The sequence below is a fragment of the Vulpes lagopus genome, chromosome 6, assembly GCF_018345385.1.
Source record: "Vulpes lagopus strain Blue_001 chromosome 6, ASM1834538v1, whole genome shotgun sequence".
Taxonomy (NCBI): domain Eukaryota; kingdom Metazoa; phylum Chordata; class Mammalia; order Carnivora; family Canidae; genus Vulpes; species Vulpes lagopus.
This window is the reverse complement of record NC_054829.1, coordinates 123,243,631-123,250,110: the sequence shown is the minus strand read 5'-3', so window position 1 is coordinate 123,250,110 and position 6,480 is coordinate 123,243,631.

Sequence of the window (6,480 nt, the reverse complement as noted above, 5' to 3'; positions counted from 1 at the left end):
AAGAAAGAAAGAAAGAAAGAAAGAAAGAAAGAAAGAAAGAAAGAAAAGAATTCCAGAAAATATATTTAGTCTAAGTTTCATGAGACTTTCTTGTGAAATCCACTGACTATATTATCTTTTAAAGTATAATTGACATACAATTGCATTAGTTTCAGGTGTACAACATAATGATTAGACCTTTGTATATGTTACAAAATATTCATAAGTCTATTACCATCTGTCACCACATAGTTACAAAAAAATGTTTCCCATGTAATGGGAACTTTTAAGATCTACTTTCTTAAATCCTTCACATTTACAATAAAATGTTATTGACTAGAGACATCATGCTGTGCGTTATGCCATCTCTTACTCGTTTTATAACTGGAAGTTTCTACCTTTTGAAAATCCTTCCTTTATTTTATCTACTCCTACACCTCTCTCCCCTCTGACTGACAACCACCAATCTGTTTATTATAATTATTACTTTTTGTTTGTTTGTTCATTTGTTTTCTTTTTTTATATTGTACATATAAGTGAAATCATATGGGTATTTGCCTTTCTCTGTCTGACCTTATTTCACTTGGCCTTTAAGGGCTATCCATGTTGTCACAAATGGCAAGATTCCATTCGTTTTTTTTTATGGTTTAGTGGTATTCCATTATATCTATAGATATAGATATATCACCCAAGATATGAAAACTAAGTGTACAATTGATAGGTGAATGGATAAAGGAGATATAGTGTGTGTGTGTGTGTGTGTGTGTGTGTGTATCTTGGCTCTTGTAAACAATGCTGTAATAAACACAAAAGTGCATATATCTTTATAAGTTAGTGTTTTTGTTTTCTTCACTTTTTAAAATTATTTCTTTTCAGGGATGCCTAGGTGGCTCAGTGGTTGAGCATCTGCCTTAGACCCAGGCGTGATCCCAGGATCTGGGATCGAGTCCCATCTTGGGCTCCCTGCATGGAACCTGCTTCTCCCTCTGCCTGTGTCTCTGCCTCTCTCTGTGTCTCTCATGAATACATAAGTAAAATCCTAAAAAATATATATATATTTCTTTTCTTTTGGTTGCTACTTGGGTGAGTTCTACTGCCCTGTGAAGTCACTGACCCTTTCTTCTTCTTCATCCAGTCTGCTGTTGAACCCTTCATTTTTTTTTTTTTTTTTAGTTCAGTTTATATTCTACAGCTCTGTGCTTCTGTTTGGTACTTTCTTTACTTTTTATCTCTTTGTTGAAGCTCTTGCTGTGTTCATCCATTATTCTTTTAAGTTCAGTGAGCATCTTTATGACCATTACTCTTTCTCAGGTAAATTACTTATCTCCATTTCTTTTTTTAATAAATTAATTTTTATTGGTGTTCAATTTACCAACATACAGAAAAACACCCAGTGCTCATCCCGTCAAGTGTCCCCCTCAGTGCCCGTCACCCATTCCCCCCCACCCCCCGCCCTCCTCCCCTTCCACCACCCCTAGTTCGTTTCCCAGAGTTAGGAGTCTTTATGTTCTGTCTCCCTTCCTGATATTTCCCACACATTTCTTCTCCCTTCCCTTATATTCCCTTTCACTATTATTTATATTCCCCAAATGAATGAGAACATACACTGTTTGTCCTTCTCCAATTGACTTATTTCACTCAGCATAATACCCTCCAGTTCCATCCACGTTGAAGCAAATGGTGGGTATTTGTCATTTATAATGGCTGAGTAATATTCCATTGTATACATAAACCACATCTTCTTTTTCCTGATGTTTTATCTTATTCTTTCATTTGGAACATATTCCTTTGTCTCCTCATTTTGCTTGACTTCCTGTGTTTGTTTCTGCATGTGAGGTGAAACAGCTCTCTCTCCCAGTCCTGAATGAGTGCCCTTGTGTAGGAGATAAAACTTATCATTTGATCTTGTCCTAGGTCCTGGTTTTCTCTTGAACCTGTGTGATTGTCTAAGTGGCCTAATTTATTATTAATAGGGACCAATTTTTTAGGGAGTGCCAAGTCCTATGAATGTTCCAGAGGGAAAGATTTTAGTCAGCTCCTAGTTTCAGATTGAGAACTGGAACTCGAGGCAGGAGCTTTTAAGGTATTCATATATATATATAGTCCTGGGCAACTCTAATTGTAAAGCCTGCTGGTCTCCAGTCCAGGTGATCTGGAGGTGTCCCCTTGGTGACAGTTGTAAAAATCAGGGGCCCAGAGAAGCATATGTACTCCTTTCTGGGAGGAAATGAGCTATAGTGAGGTCAAGGAAAAGCACAAAAACAAAAGCACAAAAGCACAAAAACAAAATAGATCTCTGGCCTATAGTCCTTGAGATCACTTCTGTTGCCTCTAGGTGTTTGGTGATCTTGAGGAGTACCCCTAGGCTAAAACCCTAAAATAAATAAATAGGCCTCCTTCACAGTACTGAGAGTGCGTTTCCCTCTCCTATCTAGGCAATGCTCAGGGAATGGTAACCTGCCAAGAAATGTCTCTCCAATTGTTTCAATTCCATGGGTCCCAGATTGCAATCCTCCCTAGCCACCAGTGCCAGACATTCAAGAGACATCCCTTGTGTGAACTCCATATGACCACTGACTTTGGTGGGGCCATGAAGGTGGCTCAGGGATGGGGCACTTGGCTGCCTGACTCTGACAGGGCCACAAGGGTAACACAGGGTTTGTTGTTGTTTTCAGCCCACTGAACTGGGGTACCAGGCATGATGCAGAGACATCAATGTATAGCTCTGTAGTCTGTCCTGTAGCCTTTAGAGTGACCTGAGTGCTTTTCAATCAGGGTGTCTCTCACTGCACAGGGACCCAGTTTATCCTCCATTGATGGGCAATAAAGTTAGGGACAGAAGGAGTCAGCATGGAGTTGGGTAGAGCAAAAGACCGCAGACAAATGTTGTAAGCAGGAGTTAGTGAGGGGGGGAGAGAGAACTTCCTGGGAAAGCAGCTGCAGGAGAAGGGGGTCTGGGGAGAATAGCGTCACATCTCAGAGGGCCCACACGATGTGAGTGACAAACAGACCCTTGCCTGAGCTACCTTTGTGTAGAAAGCATTTCAGAGAGGAGCAGCTATGGGAACCCCCAGAGCCCAGTTGTGGACAGATGTTGTCACTCTCCCTGAAAGTGAGCCAGGAAGTAGCAACATGAACCTCTGCTAGGGTGTTGCTTTTTGTTTATTGACCAGACAAAGTGGACTTGGTTTCTGGATGTAGAATCAGCATGAGACAGCTTATCTCCTGGGATGGGGCAGAAGCTCAGAACAACCAGCCAGGAGCTGCCACTAGTAGGACAGGGGGAGGGTGAAAACATGGGGCCCACCAGCAACGCTGCTAGTAAGATAGACGGAGAACACAAAAATGATGCCTGCCAGTGCCTTCTTTCCCAGAGAGGGTCCCAGCAGGCTCCTGCCCCTTCAGCAAATGCTTTAAGATTAGTAAATGGATCTTCCTCACATATGGTCGAGGCACTTTTCAAACCGCTCCTTTTGGTGCTGGGTCCCAGGCAAGTGAGTCTGTGGTTTGTCCATTCCCAAAAGGTATGGATCTCCTGTACATCAGCCCTGTTGATTCTCCAAACCAGAGGTTTGGGTGGCTTTTCACTCTGGAGTAGGTCCCAAGGGTTGAGGTGCCTGGTGTGGGACATGAACTCTGTTCATTAGGGAGAAACTCTGCAAGATTCTTCCCAGTTGGTGGGTCACTGTGCAGGGTGTGGGTTTTTGGTGAGACATGTTTCTGCCTTTCCTACCCATCTCAACATGATCCTTTCATCCTTGTGTTGGAGCTGCTCTTCAGTTAGTTTTCAGGTCATTTTTCAAGGATTTATTTCATAGGTTGCAGTAGGTTTGTGTTCCTGGGAGGAGGTGAGTTCAAGATCTTCCTACACTGCCTCCTTGAACCATCCCCTATTTATATTCTTTCTGGCTCAGGATATTTATGTTCTCATGTTTAGGTTAATAGAAGGTTTACATCACAGACTTATCAAAAAGTATATCACGGATCCTTGGAATCATTTTAATATTATTTTCATTTAGATCTATTAACATTAAATACATATTATACATATATACACACCCACCAGCCTACCAATGCACAGTAAAGGCATAAAACTCTGTGACCCCTCATTCTACAATATACTTATATACACTTATTTATTATTATTTTGTAATAAACTAGGAAACTGTACTATCTTTTACTCTAAATCTCAGAATTTCATCAGCAAACTAAATCTACACACTAATTTTTTTTTTAACTTCTAAGACCTACCAACTCTGTGCACTAGACCCTTTTACCATTAAAGAGATCAAGTTGGTATTTTCAGAGGCAGCCAGTAAATGTCGCTTCCAGTCTGACACCAGTAATAACTCTCCTGCTTTTAGTTTAGAGACAAGTTTATCAGGTTGGCTTGCCATCCTTGAAAATAGGTTGTTAAAGTGAAAAATCTGAAGGACCTTTTAGCCCCACTCCCCTCAACTGCCTTTATACTAATATTAATCCTGTTTTAATTCAATACCATTTAAAACTTCCCATGTACATGATTTGTTCACCAAATTGCAATACTTTCTAGGCTGCCAAGACAGCCACAATTCAGAGGCCAGGCCCAAGCAATTGAGGCCATTTTGTGTCAAAATAAAATCTGGAAAAAATCCAGCTGGTGGATACCCCATGAGACATATATATTTCAGAAGTGTAATAGTTATCTACTACTTTATGGACTTCCGCACAGTACTGGTAGACATAATAAATTCAGATAAAAGGCAGCCAAGCATAACATTCCTAGAGAACTACCCACAGAACTCCTATAATCTATAGTGCATCAGCTGAGCATACAAGTAGGCTATTAGGCATGATCTCTACAACTTTGAGTTAAGTGCCTACAGAACCTTAGATTAATGGATGGTGAGTTTAGCACTTGGATGCATTTTACGAGGTGCTGCAGTATTAGAGGCTTAATGATGAAACTTTAAAAAAAATGATATTTTTTATGCTACCCAACACAAACATCAGAATAATTCAATGGAGACCCATTTTCTAAAACTAAGGAAGGTTCTTGAAAGTCTCTGGTGTAATTCCATTCATTGTGGTTGACTGGTAGGTATTTCAATTAGGTGCCTTTGGATTCTTTGCAATTATTTGCCAGGAAAGGGGACATTTGGAAACTGACATTCTAATTATATATGTAACAGTGCTTTAAAAACGTATACATTTCATTTAATACTGAGTTTTACTTTCTTTATATATCAAATTAGAAAGATAACCAAGATAATCTTTATTGTGCTCTCCATTTCTATGAACCATGGATATAAATAAACACATGCATACATGCACACTACCCTACAATTTTCCCATAAAAATATTTGAAAAGAAAATTAAAGAAGTATGCCTTAATGTATTTCTATCTTAAAAACCAAAAGTTAAATTAGGATTGAATTATGAAAAATATTATGGAAAGGTTGGGCAAATCTAACATGGAAAAGAACAACAAAAAAAAAGACAATTGGTTGTCTTACACTGATATTTTTTGTTAAAACAATAGGATAGGGACTCCTGGGTGGCTCAGTGGTTGAGCGTCTGCCTTTGGCTCCGGGTGTGATCCTGGAGACCCAGCATCGAGTCCCATATCAGGCTCCCTGCATGAGCCTGCTTCTCTCTCTGCCTGTGTCTCTGCCTCTCTCTGTGTTTCTCATGAATAAATAAATAAAATCTTAAAAAAAAAAACAATAGGATAAAAGAAACTGAAATATTTAAAATGTACATCTTACAGATTGTCAATGTTCAACAAGAATTTTGTTCAAAATCTGGGTTATGAATGATTACCTACAATATATAATTTTTCAGGGGAAAGAGTGAATCTGGCATTTGGTGACTTATTCTTAGATTGTATTTCCTTAAATTAAAAATCAAAAGAAGGAGCAGACACTAAAGGCTTTTTATATTTCACCCGGCTTCCCTATTATGCATAGTGATGGATCGGAAATTTAATATCTCAGTTACTTTGTCTCCTATCTTCATATTACATATTAAAGTGCTTCTTGCTTTGATCATCATGACACAAAAGCTAAATGCATGTATATAAATTACTAATTAAATTAGATTAATATTAACATTAAATAATGAGTAATTTATATAGTAGGACACACACGTGAAGAAAGGAAAAAATAGAAAGAAAACAAATTGAACACTTTTCTTTATAAATCCCAATATAGTATTCTCAAATATAAATATGACAACATAATAATGATAAAGTAATAATGACATTTTATTTATAAAATGTATATTTCACATATAAATAATGAAAAAGATTACATAGGCACATGTAATGTGTTACTGAATTTAAATCCAATTTCATAAAATGTACTCTGCAATCATGTTCTGGACAACAGTTTGAGCTTTTATGCACTATTTCTATTGATCAGCACAGATGCTGGAATGTTCACCCTCACTCCCTTGAGTTACACGGCTCTTGACTGATGGATGGACTGCTGAGCAGCAAACCCAGGGCTTTCCTTCTCCTCA